Below are 24,285 nucleotides of genomic sequence, written 5' to 3' on the forward strand. Positions count from 1 at the left end.
TGGGATTGAGATAGCCACAACACACCAGATAGTTTTGTTTTCATCCAGAGTATCTGGACAAAATGTTGTAGTATCCCAGTGAAATTTAATGAAAAATCACGGTGAAAGTGGTTTTGGAGAAAAGCACAATCTTCCTGTTCGGCAAATGCATCCAATGTCATGTTTACAGAAAGAAATATCATGTTTTCTCAGGTTTCTGAAGCTTTCTTCCTAGAAAACTCGAATGTGTGGCGTATTAGGCTCCAGGTGGAACCAATTAGCGTTTGCCAGCTGCAAACAAAAACTTACATGCTAAAATGCATTCAAAACCGTAAAGTCCATAGAGAATGTCCAGAAAACACAAACAAACACAGAGGCTGTAGCAAGATCTGGGATTGAGATAGCCACAACACACCAGATAGTTTTGTTTTCATCCAGGAGTATCTGGACAATTGTTGTGGATTTCGGGTGAAATTTAACCAAAAATCACCGTGAAAATGGTTTTGGAGAAAAGCACAATCTTCCTGTGCGGCAAATGCATCCAATGTCATGTTTACAGAAAGAAATATCATGTTTTCTCAGGTTTCTGAAGCTTTCTTCCTAGAAAACTCGAATGTGTGGCGTATTAGACTCCAGGTGGAACCAATTAGCGTTTGCCAGCTGACAACAAAAACTTACATGCTAAAATGTATTCAAAACCGTAAAGTCCATAGAGAATGTCCAGAAAACACAAACAAACACAGAGGCTGTAGCAAGATCTGGGATTGAGATCGCCACAACACACCAGATAGTTTTGTTTTAATCCAGGAGTATCTGGACAAATTGTTGTGGATTTCTTGTGAAATTTAACGAAAAATCACGGTGAAAGTAGTTTTGGAGAAAAGCACAATCTTCCCGTTTGGCAAATGCATCCAATGTCATGTTTACAGAAAGAAATATCATGTTTTCTCAGGTTTCTGAAGCTTTCTTCCTAGAAAACTCGAATGTGTGGCATATTAGACTCCAGGTGGAACCAATTAGCGTTTTCCAGCTGAAAACAAAAACGTACATGCTAAAATGCATTCAAAACCGTAAAGTCCATAGAGAATGTCCAGAAAACACAAACAAACACAGAGGCTGTAGCAAGATCTGGGATTGAGATAGCCACAACACACCAGATAGTTTTGTTTTCATCCAGGAGTATCTGGACAATTGTTGTGGATTTCGGGTGAAATTTAACCAAAAATCACCGTGAAAGAGGTTTTGGAGAAAAGCACAATCTTCCCGTTTGGCAAATGCATCCAATGTCATGTTTACAGAAAGAAATATCATGTTTTCTCAGGTTTCTGAAGCTTTCTTCCTAGAAAACTCGAATGTGTGGCGTATTAGACTCCAGGTGGAACCAATTAGCGTTTGCCAGCTGAAAACAAAAACTTACATGCTAAAATGCATTCAAAACCGTAAAGTCCATAGAGAATGTCCAGAAAACACAAACAAACACAGAGGCTGTAGCAAGATCTGGGATTGAGATAGCCACAACACACCAGATACTTTTGTTTTCATCCAGAGTATCTGGACAAATTGTTGTAGTATTCCGGTGAAATTTAACCAAAAATCACCGTGAAAGTGGTTTTGGAGAAAAGCACAATCTTCCTGTGCGGCAAATGCATCCAATGTCATGTTTACAGAAAGAAATATCATGTTTTCTCAGGTTTCTGAAGCTTTCTTCCTAGAAAACCTGAATGTGTGGCATATTAGACTCCAGGTGGAACCAATTAGCGTTTGCCAGCTGAAAACAAAAACTTACATGCTGAAATGCATTCAAAACCGTAAAGTCCATAGAGAATGTCCAGAAAACACAAACAAACACAGAGGCTGTAGCAAGATCTGGGATTGAGATAGCCACAACACACCAGATAGTTTTGTTTTCATCCAGAGTATCTGGACAAAATGTTGTAGTATCCCAGTGAAATTTAATGAAAAATCACGGTGAAAGTGGTTTTGGAGAAAAGCACAATCTTCCTGTGCGGCAAATGCATCCAATGTCATGTTTACAGAAAGAAATATCATGTTTTCTCAGGTTTCTGAAGCTTTCTTCCTAGAAAACTCGAATGTGTGGCGTATTAGACTCCAGGTGGAACCAATTAGCGTTTGCCAGCTGAAAACAAAAACTTACATGCTAAAATGCATTCAAAACCGTAAAGTCCATAGAGAATGTCCAGAAAACACAAACAAACACAGAGGCTGTAGCAAGATCTGGGATTGAGATAGCCACAACACACCAGATAGTTTTGTTTTCATCCAGAGTATCTGGACAAATTGTTGTAGTATTCCGGTGAAATTTAACGAAAAATCACCGTGAAAGTGGTTTTGGAGAAAAGCACAATCTTCCTGTGCGGCAAATGCATCCAATGTCATGTTTACAGAAAGAAATATCATGTTTTCTCAGGTTTCTGAAGCTTTCTTCCTAGAAAACCTGAATGTGTGGCGTATTAGACTCCAGGTGGAACCAATTAGCGTTTGCCAGCTGAAAACAAAAACTTACATGCTAAAATGCATTCAAAACCGTAAAGTCCATAGAGAATGTCCAGAAAACACAAACAAACACAGAGGCTGTAGCAAGATCTGGGATTGAGATAGCCACAACACACCAGATAGTTTTGTTTTCATCCAGAGTATCTGGACAAAATGTTGTAGTATCCCAGTGAAATTTAATGAAAAATCACGGTGAAAGTGGTTTTGGAGAAAAGCACAATCTTCCTGTTCGGCAAATGCATCCAATGTCATGTTTACAGAAAGAAATATCATGTTTTCTCAGGTTTCTGAAGCTTTCTTCCTAGAAAACTCGAATGTGTGGCGTATTAGGCTCCAGGTGGAACCAATTAGCGTTTGCCAGCTGCAAACAAAAACTTACATGCTAAAATGCATTCAAAACCGTAAAGTCCATAGAGAATGTCCAGAAAACACAAACAAACACAGAGGCTGTAGCAAGATCTGGGATTGAGATAGCCACAACACACCAGATAGTTTTGTTTTCATCCAGGAGTATCTGGACAATTGTTGTGGATTTCGGGTGAAATTTAACCAAAAATCACCGTGAAAATGGTTTTGGAGAAAAGCACAATCTTCCTGTGCGGCAAATGCATCCAATGTCATGTTTACAGAAAGAAATATCATGTTTTCTCAGGTTTCTGAAGCTTTCTTCCTAGAAAACTCGAATGTGTGGCGTATTAGACTCCAGGTGGAACCAATTAGCGTTTGCCAGCTGAAAACAAAAACTTACATGCTAAAATGCATTCAAAACCATAAAGTCCATAGAGAATGTCCAGAAAACACAAACAAACACAGAGGCTGTAGCAAGATCTGGGATTGAGATCGCCACAACACACCAGATAGTTTTGTTTTAATCCAGGAGTATCTGGACAAATTGTTGTGGATTTCGGGTGAAATTTAACGAAAAATCACGGTGAAAGTAGTTTTGGAGAAAAGCACAATCTTCCCGTTTGGCAAATGCATCCAATGTCATGTTTACAGAAAGAAATATCATGTTTTCTCAGGTTTCTGAAGCTTTCTTCCTAGAAAACTCGAATGTGTGGCATATTAGACTCCAGGTGGAACCAATTAGCGTTTTCCAGCTGAAAACAAAAACGTACATGCTAAAATGCATTCAAAACCGTAAAGTCCATAGAGAATGTCCAGAAAACACAAACAAACACAGAGGCTGTAGCAAGATCTGGGATTGAGATAGCCACAACACACCAGATAGTTTTGTTTTCATCCAGGAGTATCTGGACAATTGTTGTGGATTTCGGGTGAAATTTAACCAAAAATCACCGTGAAAGTGGTTTTGGAGAAAAGCACAATCTTCCCGTTTGGCAAATGCATCCAATGTCATGTTTACAGAAAGAAATATCATGTTTTCTCAGGTTTCTGAAGCTTTCTTCCTAGAAAACTCGAATGTGTGGCGTATTAGACTCCAGGTGGAACCAATTAGCGTTTGCCAGCTGAAAACAAAAACTTACATGCTAAAATGCATTCAAAACCGTAAAGTCCATAGAGAATGTCCAGAAAACACAAACAAACACAGAGGCTGTAGCAAGATCTGGGATTGAGATAGCCACAACACACCAGATAGTTTTGTTTTCATCCAGAGTATCTGGACAAATTGTTGTAGTATTCCGGTGAAATTTAACCAAAAATCACCGTGAAAGTGGTTTTGGAGAAAAGCACAATCTTCCTGTGCGGCAAATGCATCCAATGTCATGTTTACAGAAAGAAATATCATGTTTTCTCAGGTTTCTGAAGCTTTCTTCCTAGAAAACCTGAATGTGTGGCATATTAGACTCCAGGTGGAACCAATTAGCGTTTGCCAGCTGAAAACAAAAACTTACATGCTGAAATGCATTCAAAACCGTAAAGTCCATAGAGAATGTCCAGAAAACACAAACAAACACAGAGGCTGTAGCAAGATCTGGGATTGAGATAGCCACAACACACCAGATAGTTTTGTTTTCATCCAGAGTATCTGGACAAAATGTTGTAGTATCCCAGTGAAATTTAATGAAAAATCACGGTGAAAGTGGTTTTGGAGAAAAGCACAATCTTCCTGTGCGGCAAATGCATCCAATGTCATGTTTACAGAAAGAAATATCATGTTTTCTCAGGTTTCTGAAGCTTTCTTCCTAGAAAACTCGAATGTGTGGCGTATTAGACTCCAGGTGGAACCAATTAGCGTTTGCCAGCTGACAACAAAAACTTACATGCTAAAATGCATTCAAAACCGTAAAGTCCATAGAGAATGTCCAGAAAACACAAACAAACACAGAGGCTGTAGAAAGATCTGGGATTGAGATAGCCACAACACACCAGATAGTTTTGTTTTCATCCAGAGTATCAGGACAAATTGTTGTAGTATTCCGGTGAAATTTAACGAAAAATCACTGTGAAAGTGGTTTTGGAGAAAAGCACAATCTTCCTGTGCGGCAAATGCATCCAATGTCATGTTTACAGAAAGAAATATCATGTTTTCTCAGGTTTCTGAAGCTTTCTTCCTAGAAAACCTGAATGTGTGGCGTATTAGACTCCAGGTGGAACCAATTAGCGTTTGCCAGCTGAAAACAAAAACTTACATGCTAAAATGCATTCAAAACCGTAAAGTCCATAGAGAATGTCCAGAAAACACAAACAAACACAGAGGCTGTAGCAAGATCTGGGATTGAGATAGCCACAACACACCAGATAGTTTTGTTTTCATCCAGAGTATCTGGACAAAATGTTGTAGTATCCCAGTGAAATTTAATGAAAAATCACGGTGAAAGTGGTTTTGGAGAAAAGCACAATCTTCCTGTTCGGCAAATGCATCCAATGTCATGTTTACAGAAAGAAATATCATGTTTTCTCAGGTTTCTGAAGCTTTCTTCCTAGAAAACTCGAATGTGTGGCGTATTAGGCTCCAGGTGGAACCAATTAGCGTTTGCCAGCTGCAAACAAAAACTTACATGCTAAAATGCATTCAAAACCGTAAAGTCCATAGAGAATGTCCAGAAAACACAAACAAACACAGAGGCTGTAGCAAGATCTGGGATTGAGATAGCCACAACACACCAGATAGTTTTGTTTTCATCCAGGAGTATCTGGACAATTGTTGTCGATTTCGGGTGAAATTTAACCAAAAATCACCGTGAAAATGGTTTTGGAGAAAAGCACATTCTTCCTGTGCGGCAAATGCATCCAATGTCATGTTTACAGAAAGAAATATCATGTTTTCTCAGGTTTCTGAAGCTTTCTTCCTAGAAAACTCGAATGTGTGGCGTATTAGACTCCAGGTGGAACCAATTAGCGTTTGCCAGCTGAAAACAAAAACTTACATGCTAAAATGCATTCAAAACCATAAAGTCCATAGAGAATGTCCAGAAAACACAAACAAACACAGAGGCTGTAGCAAGATCTGGGATTGAGATCGCCACAACACACCAGATAGTTTTGTTTTAATCCAGGAGTATCTGGACAAATTGTTGTGGATTTCGGGTGAAATTTAACGAAAAATCACGGTGAAAGTAGTTTTGGAGAAAAGCACAATCTTCCCGTTTGGCAAATGCATCCAATGTCATGTTTACAGAAAGAAATATCATGTTTTCTCAGGTTTCTGAAGCTTTCTTCCTAGAAAACTCGAATGTGTGGCGTATTAGACTCCAGGTGGAACCAATTAGCGTTTGCCAGCTGACAACAAAAACTTACATGCTAAAATGCATTCAAAACCGTAAAGTCCATAGAGAATGTCCAGAAAACACAAACAAACACAGAGGCTGTAGCAAGATCTGGGATTGAGATAGCCACAACACACCAGATAGTTTTGTTTTCATCCAGGAGTATCTGGACAATTGTTGTGGATTTCAGGTGAAATTTAACGAAAAATCACCGTGAAAGTGGTTTTGGAGAAAAGCACAATCTTCCCGTTTTGCAAATGCATCCAATGTCATGTTTACAGAAAGAAATATCATGTTTTCTCAGGTTTCTGAAGCTTTCTTCCTAGAAAACTCGAATGTGTGGCGTATTAGACTCCAGGTGGAACCAATTAGCGTTTGCCAGCTGAAAACAAAAACTTACATGCTAAAATGCATTCAAAACCGTAAAGTCCATAGAGAATGTCCAGAAAACACAAACAAACACAGAGGCTGTAGCAAGATCTGGGATTGAGATAGCCACAACACACCAGATAGTTTTGTTTTCATCCAGAGTATCTGGACAAATTGTTGTAGTATTCCGGTGAAATTTAACGAAAAATCACCGTGAAAGTGGTTTTGGAGAAAAGCACAATCTTCCTGTGCGGCAAATGCATCCAATGTCATGTTTACAGAAAGAAATATCATGTTTTCTCAGGTTTCTGAAGCTTTCTTCCTAGAAAACCTGAATGTGTGGCATATTAGACTCCAGGTGGAACCAATTAGCGTTTGCCAGCTGAAAACAAAAACTTACATGCTGAAATGCATTCAAAACCGTAAAGTCCATAGAGAATGTCCAGAAAACACAAACAAACACAGAGGCTGTAGCAAGATCTGGGATTGAGATAGCCACAACACACCAGATAGTTTTGTTTTCATCCAGAGTATCTGGACAAAATGTTGTAGTATCCCAGTGAAATTTAATGAAAAATCACGGTGAAAGTGGTTTTGGAGAAAAGCACAATCTTCCTGTGCGGCAAATGCATCCAATGTCATGTTTACAGAAAGAAATATCATGTTTTCTCAGGTTTCTGAAGCTTTCTTCCTAGAAAACTCGAATGTGTGGCGTATTAGACTCCAGGTGGAACCAATTAGCGTTTGCCAGCTGACAACAAAAACTTACATGCTAAAATGCATTCAAAACCGTAAAGTCCATAGAGAATGTCCAGAAAACACAAACAAACACAGAGGCTGTAGCAAGATCTGGGATTGAGATAGCCACAACACACCAGATAGTTTTGTTTTCATCCAGAGTATCTGGACAAATTGTTGTAGTATTCCGGTGAAATTTAACCAAAAATCACCGTGAAAGTGGTTTTGGAGAAAAGCACAATCTTCCTGTGCGGCAAATGCATCCAATGTCATGTTTACAGAAAGAAATATCATGTTTTCTCAGGTTTCTGAAGCTTTCTTCCTAGAAAACCTGAATGTGTGGCGTATTAGACTCCAGGTGGAACCAATTAGCGTTTGCCAGCTGACAACAAAAACTTACATGCTAAAATGCATTCAAAACCGTAAAGTCCATAGAGAATGTCCAGAAAACACAAACAAACACAGAGGCTGTAGCAAGATCTGGGATTGAGATAGCCACAACACACCAGATAGTTTTGTTTTCATCCAGAGTATCTGGACAAAATGTTGTAGTATCCCAGTGAAATTTAATGAAAAATCACGGTGAAAGTGGTTTTGGAGAAAAGCACAATCTTCCTGTTCGGCAAATGCATCCAATGTCATCTTTACAGAAAGAAATATCATGTTTTCTCAGGTTTCTGAAGCTTTCTTCCTAGAAAACTCGAATGTGTGGCGTATTAGGCTCCAGGTGGAACCAATTAGCGTTTGCCAGCTGCAAACAAAAACTTACATGCTAAAATGCATTCAAAACCGTAAAGTCCATAGAGAATGTCCAGAAAACACAAACAAACACAGAGGCTGTAGCAAGATCTGGGATTGAGATAGCCACAACACACCAGATAGTTTTGTTTTCATCCAGGAGTATCTGGACAAATTGTTGTGGATTTCGGGTGAAATTTAACGAAAAATCACGGTGAAAGTAGTTTTGGAGAAAAGCACAATCTTCCCGTTTGGCAAATGCATCCAATGTCATGTTTACAGAAAGAAATATCATGTTTTCTCAGGTTTCTGAAGCTTTCTTCCTAGAAAACTCGAATGTGTGGCGTAATAGGCTCCAGGTGGAACCAATTAGCGTTTGCCAGCTGCAAACAAAAACTTACATGCTAAAATGCATTCAAAACCGTAAAGTCCATAGAGAATGTCCAGAAAACACAAACAAACACAGAGGCTGTAGCAAGATCTGGGATTGAGATAGCCACAACACACCAGATAGTTTTGTTTTCATCCAGGAGTATCTGGACAATTGTTGTGGATTTCGGGTGAAATTTAACCAAAAATCACCGTGAAAATGGTTTTGGAGAAAAGCACAATCTTCCTGTGCGGCAAATGCATCCAATGTCATGTTTACAGAAAGAAATATCATGTTTTCTCAGGTTTCTGAAGCTTTCTTCCTAGAAAACTCGAATGTGTGGCGTATTAGACTCCAGGTGGAACCAATTAGCGTTTGCCAGCTGACAACAAAAACTTACATGCTAAAATGCATTCAAAACCGTAAAGTCCATAGAGAATGTCCAGAAAACACAAACAAACACAGAGGCTGTAGCAAGATCTGGGATTGAGATAGCCACAACACACCAGATAGTTTTGTTTTCATCCACAGTATCTGGACAAATTGTTGTAGTATTCCGGTGAAATTTAACGAAAAATCACCGTGAAAGTGGTTTTGGAGAAAAGCACAATCTTCCTGTGCGGCAAATGCATCCAATGTCATGTTTACAGAAAGAAATATCATGTTTTCTCAGGTTTCTGAAGCTTTCTTCCTAGAAAACTCGAATGTGTGGCGTATTAGACTCCAGGTGGAACCAATTAGCGTTTGCCAGCTGAAAACAAAAACTTACATGCTAAAATGCATTCAAAACCGTAAAGTCCATAGAGAATGTCCAGAAAACACAAACAAACACAGAGGCTGTAGCAAGATCTGGGATTGAGATAGCCACAACACACCAGATAGTTTTGTTTTCATCCAGAGTATCTGGACAAAATGTTGTAGTATCCCAGTGAAATTTAATGAAAAATCACGGTGAAAGTGGTTTTGGAGAAAAGCACAATCTTCCTATTCGGCAAATGCATCCAATGTCATGTTTACAGAAAGAAATATCATGTTTTCTCAGGTTTCTGAAGCTTTCTTCCTAGAAAACTCGAATGTGTGGCGTATTAGGCTCCAGGTGGAACCAATTAGCGTTTGCCAGCTGCAAACAAAAACTTACATGCTAAAATGCATTCAAAACCGTAAAGTCCATAGAGAATGTCCAGAAAACACAAACAAACACAGAGGCTGTAGCAAGATCTGGGATTGAGATAGCCACAACACACCAGATAGTTTTGTTTTCATCCAGGAGTATCTGGACAATTGTTGTGGATTTCGGGTGAAATTTAACCAAAAATCACCGTGAAAATGGTTTTGGAGAAAAGCACAATCTTCCTGTGCGGCAAATGCATCCAATGTCATGTTTACAGAAAGAAATATCATGTTTTCTCAGGTTTCTGAAGCTTTCTTCCTAGAAAACTCGAATGTGTGGCGTATTAGACTCCAGGTGGAACCAATTAGCGTTTGCCAGCTGAAAACAAAAACTTACATGCTAAAATGCATTCAAAACCGTAAAGTCCATAGAGAATGTCCAGAAAACACAAACAAACACAGAGGCTGTAGCAAGATCTGGGATTGAGATAGCCACAACACACCAGATAGTTTTGTTTTCATCCAGAGTATCTGGACAAATTGTTGTAGTATTCCGGTGAAATTTAACGAAAAATCACCGTGAAAGTGGTTTTGGAGAAAAGCACAATCTTCCTGTGCGGCAAATGCATCCAATGTCATGTTTACAGAAAGAAATATCATGTTTTCTCAGGTTTCTGAAGCTTTCTTCCTAGAAAACCTGAATGTGTGGCGTATTAGACTCCAGGTGGAACCAATTAGCGTTTGCCAGCTGAAAACAAAAACTTACATGCTAAAATGCATTCAAAACCGTAAAGTCCATAGAGAATGTCCAGAAAACACAAACAAACACAGAGGCTGTAGCAAGATCTGGGATTGAGATAGCCACAACACACCAGATAGTTTTGTTTTCATCCAGAATATCTGGACAAAATGTTGTAGTATCCCAGTGAAATTTAATGAAAAATCACGGTGAAAGTGGTTTTGGAGAAAAGCACAATCTTCCTATTCGGCAAATGCATCCAATGTCATGTTTACAGAAAGAAATATCATGTTTTCTCAGGTTTCTGAAGCTTTCTTCCTAGAAAACTCGAATGTGTGGCGTATTAGGCTCCAGGTGGAACCAATTAGCGTTTGCCAGCTGCAAACAAAAACTTACATGCTAAAATGCATTCAAAACCGTAAAGTCCATAGAGAATGTCCAGAAAACACAAACAAACACAGAGGCTGTAGCAAGATCTGGGATTGAGATAGCCACAACACACCAGATAGTTTTGTTTTCATCCAGGAGTATCTGGACAATTGTTGTGGATTTCGGGTGAAATTTAACCAAAAATCACCGTGAAAATGGTTTTGGAGAAAAGCACAATCTTCCAGTGCGGCAAATGCATCCAATGTCATGTTTACAGAAAGAAATATCATGTTTTCTCAGGTTTCTGAAGCTTTCTTCCTAGAAAACTCGAATGTGTGGCGTATTAGACTCCAGGTGGAACCAATTAGCGTTTGCCAGCTGAAAACAAAAACTTACATGCTAAAATGCATTCAAAACCGTAAAGTCCATAGAGAATGTCCAGAAAACACAAACAAACACAGAGGCTGTAGCAAGATCTGGGATTGAGATCGCCACAACACACCAGATAGTTTTGTTTTAATCCAGGAGTATCTGGACAAATTGTTGTGGATTTCGGGTGAAATTTAACGAAAAATCACGGTGAAAGTAGTTTTGGAGAAAAGCACAATCTTCCCGTTTGGCAAATGCATCCAATGTCATGTTTACAGAAAGAAATATCATGTTTTCTCAGGTTTCTGAAGCTTTCTTCCTAGAAAACTCGAATGTGTGGCGTATTAGACTCCAGGTGGAACCAATTAGCGTTTTCCAGCTGAAAACAAAAACGTACATGCTAAAATGCATTCAAAACCGTAAAGTCCATAGAGAATGTCCAGAAAACACAAACAAACACAGAGGCTGTAGCAAGATCTGGGATTGAGATAGCTACAAATCACCAGATAGTTTTGTTTTCATCCAGGAGTATCTGGACAATTGTTGTGGATTTCGGGTGAAATTTAACCAAAAATCACCGTGAAAGTGGTTTTGGAGAAAAGCACAATCTTCCCGTTTGGCAAATGCATCCAATGTCATGTTTACAGAAAGAAATATCATGTTTTCTCAGGTTTCTGAAGCTTTCTTCCTAGAAAACTCGAATGTGTGGCGTATTAGACTCCAGGTGGAACCAATTAGCGTTTGCCAGCTGAAAACAAAAACTTACATGCTAAAATGCATTCAAAACCGTAAAGTCCATAGAGAATGTCCAGAAAACACAAACAAACACAGAGGCTGTAGCAAGATCTGGGATTGAGATAGCCACAACACACCAGATAGTTTTGTTTTCATCCAGAGTATCTGGACAAATTGTTGTAGTATTCCGGTGAAATTTAACGAAAAATCACCGTGAAAGTGGTTTTGGAGAAAAGCACAATCTTCCTGTGCGGCAAATGCATCCAATGTCATGTTTACAGAAAGAAATATCATGTTTTCTCAGGTTTCTGAAGCTTTCTTCCTAGAAAACCTGAATGTGTGGCATATTAGACTCCAGGTGGAACCAATTAGCGTTTGCCAGCTGAAAACAAAAACTTACATGCTGAAATGCATTCAAAACCGTAAAGTCCATAGAGAATGTCCAGAAAACACAAACAAACACAGAGGCTGTAGCAAGATCTGGGATTGAGATAGCCACAACACACCAGATAGTTTTGTTTTCATCCAGAGTATCTGGACAAAATGTTGTAGTATCCCAGTGAAATTTAATGAAAAATCACGGTGAAAGTGGTTTTGGAGAAAAGCACAATCTTCCTGTTCGGCAAATGCATCCAATGTCATGTTTACAGAAAGAAATATCATGTTTTCTCAGGTTTCTGAAGCTTTCTTCCTAGAAAACTCGAATGTGTGGCGTATTAGACTCCAGGTGGAACCAATTAGCGTTTGCCAGCTGACAACAAAAACTTACATGCTAAAATGCATTCAAAACCGTAAAGTCCATAGAGAATGTCCAGAAAACACAAACAAACACAGAGGCTGTAGCAAGATCTGGGATTGAGATCGCCACAACACACCAGATAGTTTTGTTTTAATCCAGGAGTATCTGGACAAATTGTTGTGGATTTCGGGTGAAATTTAACGAAAAATCACGGTGAAAGTAGTTTTGGAGAAAAGCACAATCTTCCCGTTTGGCAAATGCATCCAATGTCATGTTTACAGAAAGAAATATCATGTTTTCTCAGGTTTCTGAAGCTTTCTTCCTAGAAAACTCGAATGTGTGGCATATTAGACTCCAGGTGGAACCAATTAGCGTTTTCCAGCTGAAAACAAAAACGTACATGCTAAAATGCATTCAAAACCGTAAAGTCCATAGAGAATGTCCAGAAAACACAAACAAACACAGAGGCTGTAGCAAGATCTGGGATTGAGATAGCCACAACACACCAGATAGTTTTGTTTTCATCCAGGAGTATCTGGACAATTGTTGTGGATTTCGGGTGAAATTTAACCAAAAATCACCGTGAAAATGGTTTTGGAGAAAAGCACAATCTTCCTGTGCGGCAAATGCATCCAATGTCATGTTTACAGAAAGAAATATCATGTTTTCTCAGGTTTCTGAAGCTTTCTTCCTAGAAAACTCGAATGTGTGGCGTATTAGACTCCAGGTGGAACCAATTAGCGTTTGCCAGCTGACAACAAAAACTTACATGCTAAAATGCATTCAAAACCGTAAAGTCCATAGAGAATGTCCAGAAAACACAAACAAACACAGAGGCTGTAGCAAGATCTGGGATTGAGATCGCCACAACACACCAGATAGTTTTGTTTTAATCCAGGAGTATCTGGACAAATTGTTGTGGATTTCGGGTGAAATTTAACGAAAAATCACGGTGAAAGTAGTTTTGGAGAAAAGCACAATCTTCCCGTTTGGCAAATGCATCCAATGTCATGTTTACAGAAAGAAATATCATGTTTTCTCAGGTTTCTGAAGCTTTCTTCCTAGAAAACTCGAATGTGTGGCATATTAGACTCCAGGTGGAACCAATTAGCGTTTTCCAGCTGAAAACAAAAACGTACATGCTAAAATGCATTCAAAACCGTAAAGTCCATAGAGAATGTCCAGAAAACACAAACAAACACAGAGGCTGTAGCAAGATCTGGGATTGAGATAGCCACAACACACCAGATAGTTTTGTTTTCATCCAGGAGTATCTGGACAATTGTTGTGGATTTCGGGTGAAATTTAACCAAAAATCACCGTGAAAGTGGTTTTGGAGAAAAGCACAATCTTCCCGTTTGGCAAATGCATCCAATGTCATGTTTACAGAAAGAAATATCATGTTTTCTCAGGTTTCTGAAGCTTTCTTCCTAGAAAACTCGAATGTGTGGCGTATTAGACTCCAGGTGGAACCAATTAGCGTTTGCCAGCTTCTAACAAAATTTTACATGCTAAAATGCATTCAAAACCGTAAAGTCCATAGAGAATGTCCAGAAAACACAAACAAACACAGAGGCTGTAGCAAGATCTGGGATTGAGATAGCCACAACACACCAGATAGTTTTGTTTTCATCCAGAGTATCAGGACAAATTGTTGTAGTATTCCGGTGAAATTTAACGAAAAATCACCGTGAAAGTGGTTTTGGAGAAAAGCACAATCTTCCTGTTCGGCAAATGCATCCAATGTCATGTTTACAGAAAGAAATATCATGTTTTCTCAGGTTTCTGAAGCTTTCTTCCTAGAAAACCTGAATGTGTGGCATATTAGACTCCAGGTGGAACCAATTAGCGTTTGCCAGCTGAAAACAAAAACTTACATGCTGAAATGCATTCAAAACCGTAAAGTCCATAGAGAATGTCCAGAAAACACAAACAAACACAGAGGCTGTAGCAAGATCTGGGATTGAGATAGCCACAACACACCAGATAGTTTTGTTTTCATCCAGAGTATCTGGACAAAATGTTGTAGTATCCCAGTGAAATTTAATGAAAAATCACGGTGAAAGTGGTTTTGGAGAATAGCACAATCTTCCTGTTCGGCAAATGCATCCAATGTCATGTTTACAGAAAGAAATATCATGTTTTCTCAGGTTTCTGAAGCTTTCTTCCTAGAAAACTCGAATGTGTGGCGTATTAGGCTCCAGGTGGAACCAATTAGCGTTTGCCAGCTGCAAACAAAAACTTACATGCTAAAATGCATTCAAAACCGTAAAGTCCATAGAGAATGTCCAGAAAACACAAACAAACACAGAGGCTGTAGCAAGATCTGGGATTGAGATAGCCACAACACACCAGATAGTTTTGTTTTCATCCAGGAGTATCTGGAAAATTGTTGTAGTATTCCGGTGAAATTTAACGAAAAATCACCGTGAAAGTGGTTTTGGAGAAAAGCACAATCTTCCTGTGCGGCAAATGCATCCAATGTCATGTTTACAGAAAGAAATATCATGTTTTCTCAGGTTTCTGAAGCTTTCTTCCTAGAAAACCTGAATGTGTGGCATATTAGACTCCAGGTGGAACCAATTAGCGTTTGCCAGCTGAAAACAAAAACTTACATGCTGAAATGCATTCAAAACCGTAAAGTCCATAGAGAATGTCCAGAAAACACAAACAAACACAGAGGCTGTAGCAAGATCTGGGATTGAGATCGCCACAACACACCAGATAGTTTTGTTTTAATCCAGGAGTATCTGGACAAATTGTTGTGGATTTCGGGTGAAATTTAACGAAAAATCACGGTGAAAGTAGTTTTGGAGAAAAGCACAATCTTCCCGTTTGGCAAATGCATCCAATGTCATGTTTACAGAAAGAAATATCATGTTTTCTCAGGTTTCTGAAGCTTTCTTCCTAGAAAACTCGAATGTGTGGCATATTAGACTCCAGGTGGAACCAATTAGCGTTTTCCAGCTGAAAACAAAAACGTACATGCTAAAATGCATTCAAAACCGTAAAGTCCATAGAGAATGTCCAGAAAACACAAACAAACACAGAGGCTGTAGCAAGATCTGGGATTGAGATAGCCACAACACACCAGATAGTTTTGTTTTCATCCAGGAGTATCTGGACAATTGTTGTGGATTTCGGGTGAAATTTAACCAAAAATCACCGTGAAAATGGTTTTGGAGAAAAGCACAATCTTCCTGTGCGGCAAATGCATCCAATGTCATGTTTACAGAAAGAAATATCATGTTTTCTCAGGTTTCTGAAGCTTTCTTCCTAGAAAACTCGAATGTGTGGCGTATTAGACTCCAGGTGGAACCAATTAGCGTTTGCCAGCTGACAACAAAAACTTACATGCTAAAATGCATTCAAAACCGTAAAGTCCATAGAGAATGTCCAGAAAACACAAACAAACACAGAGGCTGTAGCATGATCTGGGATTGAGATCGCCACAACACACCAGATAGTTTTGTTTTAATCCAGGAGTATCTGGAAAAATTGTTGTGGATTTCGGGTGAAATTTAACGAAAAATCACGGTGAAAGTAGTTTTGGAGAAAAGCACAATCTTCCCGTTTGGCAAATGCATCCAATGTCATGTTTACAGAAAGAAATATCATGTTTTCTCAGGTTTCTGAAGCTTTCTTCCTAGAAAACTCGAATGTGTGGCGTATTAGACTCCAGGTGGAACCAATTAGCGTTTTCCACCTGAAAACAAAAACGTACATGCTAAAATGCATTCAAAACCGTAAAGTCCATAGAGAATGTCCAGAAAACACAAACAAACACAGAGGCTGTAGCAAGATCTGGGATTGAGATAGCCACAACACACCAGATAGTTTTGTTTTCATCCAGGAGTATCTGGACAATTGTTGTGGATTTCGGGTGAAATTTAACCAAAAATCACCGTGAAAATGGTTTTGGAGAAAAGCACAATCTTCCTGTGCGGCAAATGCATCCAATGTCATGTTTACAGAAAGAAATATCATGTTTTCTCAGGTTTCTGAAGCTTTCTTCCTAGAAAACTCGAATGTGTGGCGTATTAGACTCCAGGTGGAACCAATTAGCGTTTGCCAGCTGCAAACAAAAACTTACATGCTAAAATGCATTCAAAACCGTAAAGTCCATAGAGAATGTCCAGAAAACACAAACAAACACAGAGGCTGTAGCAAGATCTGGGATTGAGATAGCCACAACACACCAGATAGTTTTGTTTTCATCCAGGAGTATCTGGACAAATTGTTGTGGATTTCGGGTGAAATTTAACGAAAAATCACAGTGAAAGTAGTTTTGGAGAAAAGCACAATCTTCCCGTTTGGCAAATGCATCCAATGTCATGTTTACAGAAAGAAATATCATGTTTTCTCAGGTTTCTGAAGCTTTCTTCCTAGAAAACTCGAATGTGTGGCATATTAGACTCCAGGTGGAACCAATTAGCGTTTTCCAGCTGAAAACAAAAACGTACATGCTAAAATGCATTCAAAACCGTAAAGTCCATAGAGAATGTCCAGAAAACACAAACAAACACAGAGGCTGTAGCAAGATCTGGGATTGAGATAGCCACAACACACCAGATAGTTTTGTTTTCATCCAGGAGTATCTGGACAATTGTTGTGGATTTCGGGTGAAATTTAACCAAAAATCACCGTGAAAGTGGTTTTGGAGAAAAGCACAATCTTCCCGTTTGGCAAATGCATCCAATGTCATGTTTACAGAAAGAAATATCATGTTTTCTCAGGTTTCTGAAGCTTTCTTCCTAGAAAACTCGAATGTGTGGCGTATTAGACTCCAGGTGGAACCAATTAGCGTTTGCCAGCTGAAAACAAAAACTTACATGCTAAAATGCATTCAAAACCGTAAAGTCCATAGAGAATGTCCAGAAAACACAAACAAACACAGAGGCTGTAGCAAGATCTGGGATTGAGATAGCCACAACACACCAGATAGTTTTGTTTTCATCCAGGAGTATCTGGAAAATTGTTGTAGTATTCCGGTGAAATTTAACGAAAAATCACCGTGAAAGTGGTTTTGGAGAAAAGCACAATCTTCCTGTGCGGCAAATGCATCCAATGTCATGTTTACAGAAAGAAATATCATGTTTTCTCAGGTTTCTGAAGCTTTCTTCCTAGAAAACCTGAATGTGTGGCATATTAGACTCCAGGTGGAACCAATTAGCGTTTGCCAGCTGAAAACAAAAACTTACATGCTGAAATGCATTCAAAACCGTAAAGTCCATAGAGAATGTCCAGAAAACACAAACAAACACAGAGGCTGTAGCAAGATCTGGGATTGAGATCGCCACAACACACCAGATAGTTTTGTTTTAATCCAGGAGTATCTGGAAAATTGTTGTGGATTTTGGGTGAAATTTAACGAAAAATCACGGTGAAAGTAGTTTTGGAGAAAAGCACAATCTTCCCGTTTGGCAAATGCATCCAATGTCATGTTTACAGAAAGAAATATCATGTTTTCTCAGGTTTCTGAAGCTTTCTTCCTAGAAAACTCGAATGTGTGGCATATTAGACTCCAGGTGGAACCAATTAGCGTTTTCCAGCTGAAAACAAAAACGTACATGCTAAAATGCATTCAAAACCGTAAAGTCCATAGAGAATGTCCAGAAAACACAAACAAACACAGAGGCTGTAGCAAGATCTGGGATTGAGATAGCCACAACACACCAGATAGTTTTGTTTTCATCCAGGAGTATCTGGACAATTGTTGTGGATTTCGGGTGAAATTTAACCAAAAATCACCGTGAAAATGGTTTTGGAGAAAAGCACAATCTTCCTGTGCGGCAAATGCATCCAATGTCATGTTTACAGAAAGAAATATCATGTTTTCTCAGGTTTCTGAAGCTTTCTTCCTAGAAAACTCGAATGTGTGGCGTATTAGACTCCAGGTGGAACCAATTAGCGTTTGCCAGCTGACAACAAAAACTTACATGCTAAAATGCATTCAAAACCGTAAAGTCCATAGAGAATGTCCAGAAAACACAAACAAACACAGAGGCTGTAGCATGATCTGGGATTGAGATCGCCACAACACACCAGATAGTTTTGTTTTAATCCAGGAGTATCTGGAAAAATTGTTGTGGATTTCGGGTGAAATTTAACGAAAAATCACGGTGAAAGTAGTTTTGGAGAAAAGCACAATCTTCCCGTTTGGCAAATGCATCCAATGTCATGTTTACAGAAAGAAATATCATGTTTTCTCAGGTTTCTGAAGCTTTCTTCCTAGAAAACTCGAATGTGTGGCATATTAGACTCCAGGTGGAACCAACCAATTAGCGTTTTCCAGCTGAAAACAAAAACGTACATGCTAAAATGCATTCAAAACCGTAAAGTCCATAGAGAATGTCCAGAAAACACAAACAAACACAGAGGCTGTAGCAAGATCTGGGATTGAGATAGCCACAACACACCAGATAGTTTTGTTTTCATCCAGGAGTATCTGGACAATTGTTGTGGATTTCGGGTGAAATTTAACCAAAAATCACCGTGAAAATGGTTTTGGAGAAAAGCACAATCTTCCTGTGCGGCAAATGCATCCAATGTCATGTTTACAGAAAGAAATATCATGTTTTCTCAGGTTTCTGAAGCTTTCTTCCTAGAAAACTCGAATGTGTGGCGTATTAGACTCCAGGTGGAACCAATTAGCGTTTGCCAGCTGCAAACAAAAACTTACATGCTAAAATGCATTCAAAACCGTAAAGTCCATAGAGAATGTCCAGAAAACACAAACAAACACAGAGGCTGTAGCAAGATCTGGGATTGAGATAGCCACAACACACCAGATAGTTTTGTTTTCATCCAGGAGTATCTGGACAAATTGTTGTGGATTTCGGGTGAAATTTAACGAAAAATCACAGTGAAAGTAGTTTTGGAGAAAAGCACAATCTTCCCGTTTGGCAAATGCATCCAATGTCATGTTTACAGAAAGAAATATCATGTTTTCTCAGGTTTCTGAAGCTTTCTTCCTAGAAAACTCGAATGTGTGGCATATTAGACTCCAGGTGGAACCAATTAGCGTTTTCCAGCTGAAAACAAAAACGTACATGCTAAAATGCATTCAAAACCGTAAAGTCCATAGAGAATGTCCAGAAAACACAAACAAACACAGAGGCTGTAGCAAGATCTGGGATTGAGATAGCCACAACACACCAGATAGTTTTGTTTTCATCCAGGAGTATCTGGACAATTGTTGTGGATTTCGGGTGAAATTTAACCAAAAATCACCGTGAAAGTGGTTTTGGAGAAAAGCACAATCTTCCCGTTTGGCAAATGCATCCAATGTCATGTTTACAGAAAGAAATATCATGTTTTCTCAGGTTTCTGAAGCTTTCTTCCTAGAAAACTCGAATGTGTGGCGTATTAGACTCCAGGTGGAACCAATTAGCGTTTGCCAGCTGAAAACAAAAACTTACATGCTAAAATGCATTCAAAACCGTAAAGTCCATAGAGAATGTCCAGAAAACACAAACAAACACAGAGGCTGTAGCAAGATCTGGGATTGAGATAGCCACAACACACCAGATAGTTTTGTTTTCATCCAGAGTATCAGGACAAATTGTTGTAGTATTCCGGTGAAATTTAACGAAAAATCACCGTGAAAGTGGTTTTGGAGAAAAGCACAATCTTCCTGTGCGGCAAATGCATCCAATGTCATGTTTACAGAAAGAAATATCATGTTTTCTCAGGTTTCTGAAGCTTTCTTCCTAGAAAACCTGAATGTGTGGCATATTAGACTCCAGGTGGAACCAATTAGCGTTTGCCAGCTGAAAACAAAAACTTACATGCTGAAATGCATTCAAAACCGTAAAGTCCATAGAGAATGTCCAGAAAACACAAACAAACACAGAGGCTGTAGCAAGATCTGGGATTGAGATAGCCACAACACACCAGATAGTTTTGTTTTCATCCAGAGTATCTGGACAAAATGTTGTAGTATCCCAGTGAAATTTAATGAAAAATCACCGTGAAAGTGGTTTTGGAGAATAGCACAATCTTCCTGTTCGGCAAATGCATCCAATGTCATGTTTACAGAAAGAAATATCATGTTTTCTCAGGTTTCTGAAGCTTTCTTCCTAGAAAACTCGAATGTGTGGCGTATTAGGCTCCAGGTGGAACCAATTAGCGTTTGCCAGCTGCAAACAAAAACTTACATGCTAAAATGCATTCAAAACCGTAAAGTCCATAGAGAATGTCCAGAAAACACAAACAAACACAGAGGCTGTAGCAAGATCTGGGATTGAGATAGCCACAACACACCAGATAGTTTTGTTTTCATCCAGGAGTATCTGGAAAATTGTTGTAGTATTCCGGTGAAATTTAACGAAAAATCACCGTGAAAGTGGTTTTGGAGAAAAGCACAATCTTCCTGTGCGGCAAATGCATCCAATGTCATGTTTACAGAAAGAAATATCATGTTTTCTCAGGTTTCTGAAGCTTTCTTCCTAGAAAACCTGAATGTGTGGCATATTAGACTCCAGGTGGAACCAATTAGCGTTTGCCAGCTGAAAACAAAAACTTACATGCTGAAATGCATTCAAAAGCGTAAAGTCCATAGAGAATGTCCAGAAAACACAAACAAACACAGAGGCTGTAGCAAGATCTGGGATTGAGATCGCCACAACACACCAGATAGTTTTGTTTTAATCCAGGAGTATCTGGACAAATTGTTGTGGATTTCGGGTGAAATTTAACGAAAAATCACGGTGAAAGTAGTTTTGGAGAAAAGCACAATCTTCCCGTTTGGCAAATGCATCCAATGTCATGTTTACAGAAAGAAATATCATGTTTTCTCAGGTTTCTGAAGCTTTCTTCCTAGAAAACTCGAATGTGTGGCATATTAGACTCCAGGTGGAACCAATTAGCGTTTTCCAGCTGAAAACAAAAACGTACATGCTAAAATGCATTCAAAACCGTAAAGTCCATAGAGAATGTCCAGAAAACACAAACAAACACAGAGGCTGTAGCAAGATCTGGGATTGAGATAGCCACAACACACCAGATAGTTTTCTTTTCATCCAGGAGTATCTGGACAATTGTTGTGGATTTCGGGTGAAATTTAACCAAAAATCACCGTGAAAGTGGTTTTGGAGAAAAGCACAATCTTCCCGTTTGGCAAATGCATCCAATGTCATGTTTACAGAAAGAAATATCATGTTTTCTCAGGTTTCTGAAGCTTTCTTCCTAGAAAACTCGAATGTGTGGCGTATTAGACTCCAGGTGGAACCAATTAGCGTTTGCCAGCTGAAAACAAAAACTTACATGCTAAAATGCATTCAAAACCGTAAAGTCCATAGAGAAAGTCCAGAAAACACAAACAAACACAGAGGCTGTAGCAAGATCTGGGATTGAGATAGCCACAACACACCAGATAGTTTTGTTTTCATCCAGAGTATCTGGACAAAATGTTGTAGTATCCCAGTGAAATTTAATGAAAAATTACGGTGAAAGTGGTTTTGGAGAAAAGCACAATCTTCCTGTTCGGCAAATGCATCCAATGTCATGTTTACAGAAAGAAATATCATGTTTTCTCAGGTTTCTGAAGCTTTCTTCCTAGAAAACTCGAATGTGTGGCGTATTAGGCTCCAGGTGGAACCAATTAGCGTTTGCCAGCTGCAAACAAAAACTTACATGCTAAAATGCATTCAAAACCGTAAAGTCCATAGAGAATGTCCAGAAAACACAAACAAACACAGAGGCTGTAGCAAGATCTGGGATTGAGATAGCCACAACACACCAGATAGTTTTGTTTTCATCCAGGAGTATCTGGACAATTGTTGTGGATTTCGGGTGAAATTTAACCAAAAATCACCGTGAAAGTGGTTTTGGAGAAAAGCACAATCTTCCTGTGCGGCAAATGCATCCAATGTCATGTTTACAGAAAGAAATATCATGTTTTCTCAGGTTTCTGAAGCTTTCTTCCTAGAAAACTCGAATGTGTGGCGTATTAGACTCCAGGTGGAACCAATTAGCGTTTGCCAGCTGCAAACAAAAACTTACATGCTAAAATGCATTCAAAACCGTAAAGTCCATAGAGAATGTCCAGAAAACACAAACAAACACAGAGGCTGTAGCAAGATCTGGGATTGAGATAGCCACAAAACACCAGATAGTTTTGTTTTCATCCAGGAGTATCTGGACAATTGTTGTGGATTTCGGGTGAAATTTAAGCAAAAATCACCGTGAAAGTGGTTTTGGAGAAAAGCACAATCTTCCCGTGCGGCAAATGCGTCCAATGTCATGTTTACAGAAAGAAATATCATGTTTTCTCAGGTTTCTGAAGCTTTCTTCCTAGAAAACTCGAAGGTGTGGCGTATTAGACTCCAGGTGGAACCAATTAGCGTTTGCCAGCTGCAAACAAAAACTTACATGCTAAAATGCATTCAAAACCGTAAAGTCCATAGAGAATGTCCAGAAAACACAAACAAACACAGAGGCTGTAGCAAGATCTGGGATTGAGATAGCCACAACACACCAGATAGTTTTGTTTTCATCCAGAGTATCTGGACAAATTGTTGTAGTATCCCGGTGAAATTTAACGAAAAATCACCGTGAAAGTGGTTTTGGAGAAAATACAATCTTCCTGTTCGGCAAATGCATCGAATGTCATGTTTACAGAAAGAAATATCATGTTTTCTCAGGTTTCTGAAGCTTTCTTCCTAGAAAACTCGAATGTGTAGCGTATTAGATTCCAGGTGGAACCAATTAGCGTTTGCCAGCTGAAAACAAAAACTTACATGCTGAAATGCATTCAAAACCGTAAAGTCCATAGAGAATGTCCAGAAAACACAAACAAACACAGAGGCTGTAGCAAGATCTGGGATTGAGATAGCCACAACACACCAGATAGTTTTGTTTTCATCCAGGAATATCTGGACAATTGTTGTGGATTTCGGGTGAAATTTAACCAAAAATCACCGTGAAAGTGGTTTTGGAGAAAAGCACAATCTTCCTGTGCGGCAAATGCATCCAATGTCATGTTTACAGAAAGAAATATCATGTTTTCTCAGGTTTCTGAAGCTTTCTTCCTAGAAAACTCGAATGTGTGGCGTATTAGACTCCAGGTGGAACCAATTAGCGTTTGCCAGCTGCAAACAAAAACTTACATGCTGAAATGAATTCAAAACCATAAAGTCCATAGAGAATGTCCAGAAAACACAAACAAACACAGAGGCTGTAGCAAGATCTGGGATTGAGATAGCCACAACACACCAGATAGTTTTGTTTTCATCCACAGTATCTGGACAAATTGTAGTAGTATTCCGGTGAAATTTAACGAAAAATCACCGTGAAAGTGGTTTTGGAGAAAAGCACAATCTTCCTGTGCGGCAAATGCATCCAATGTCATGTTTACAGAAAGAAATATCATGTTTTCTCAGGTTTCTGAAGCTTTCTTCCTAGAAAACCTGAATGTGTGGCATATTAGACTCCAGGTGGAACCAATTAGCGTTTGCCAGCTGAAAACAAATCTTACATGCTGAAATGCATTCAAAACCGTAAAGTCCATAGAGAATGTCCAGAAAACACAAACAAACACAGAGGCTGTAGCAAGATCTGGGATTGAGATAGCCACAACACACCAGATAGTTTTGTTTTCATCCAGAGTATCTGGACAAAATGTTGTACTATCCCAGTGAAATTTAATGAAAAATCACGGTGAAAGTACTTTTGGAGAAAAGCACAATCTTCCTGTTCGGCAAATGCATCCAATGTCATGTTTACAGAAAGAAATATCATGTTTTCTCAGGTTTCTGAAGCTTTCTTCCTAGAAAACTCGAATGTGTGGCGTATTAGGCTCCAGGTGGAACCAATTAGCGTTTGCCAGCTGCAAACAAAAACT

The sequence above is a fragment of the Oryctolagus cuniculus genome, unplaced genomic scaffold (genome assembly GCF_964237555.1).
Source record: "Oryctolagus cuniculus unplaced genomic scaffold, mOryCun1.1 SCAFFOLD_82, whole genome shotgun sequence".
In the NCBI taxonomy this organism is placed as follows: domain Eukaryota; kingdom Metazoa; phylum Chordata; class Mammalia; order Lagomorpha; family Leporidae; genus Oryctolagus; species Oryctolagus cuniculus.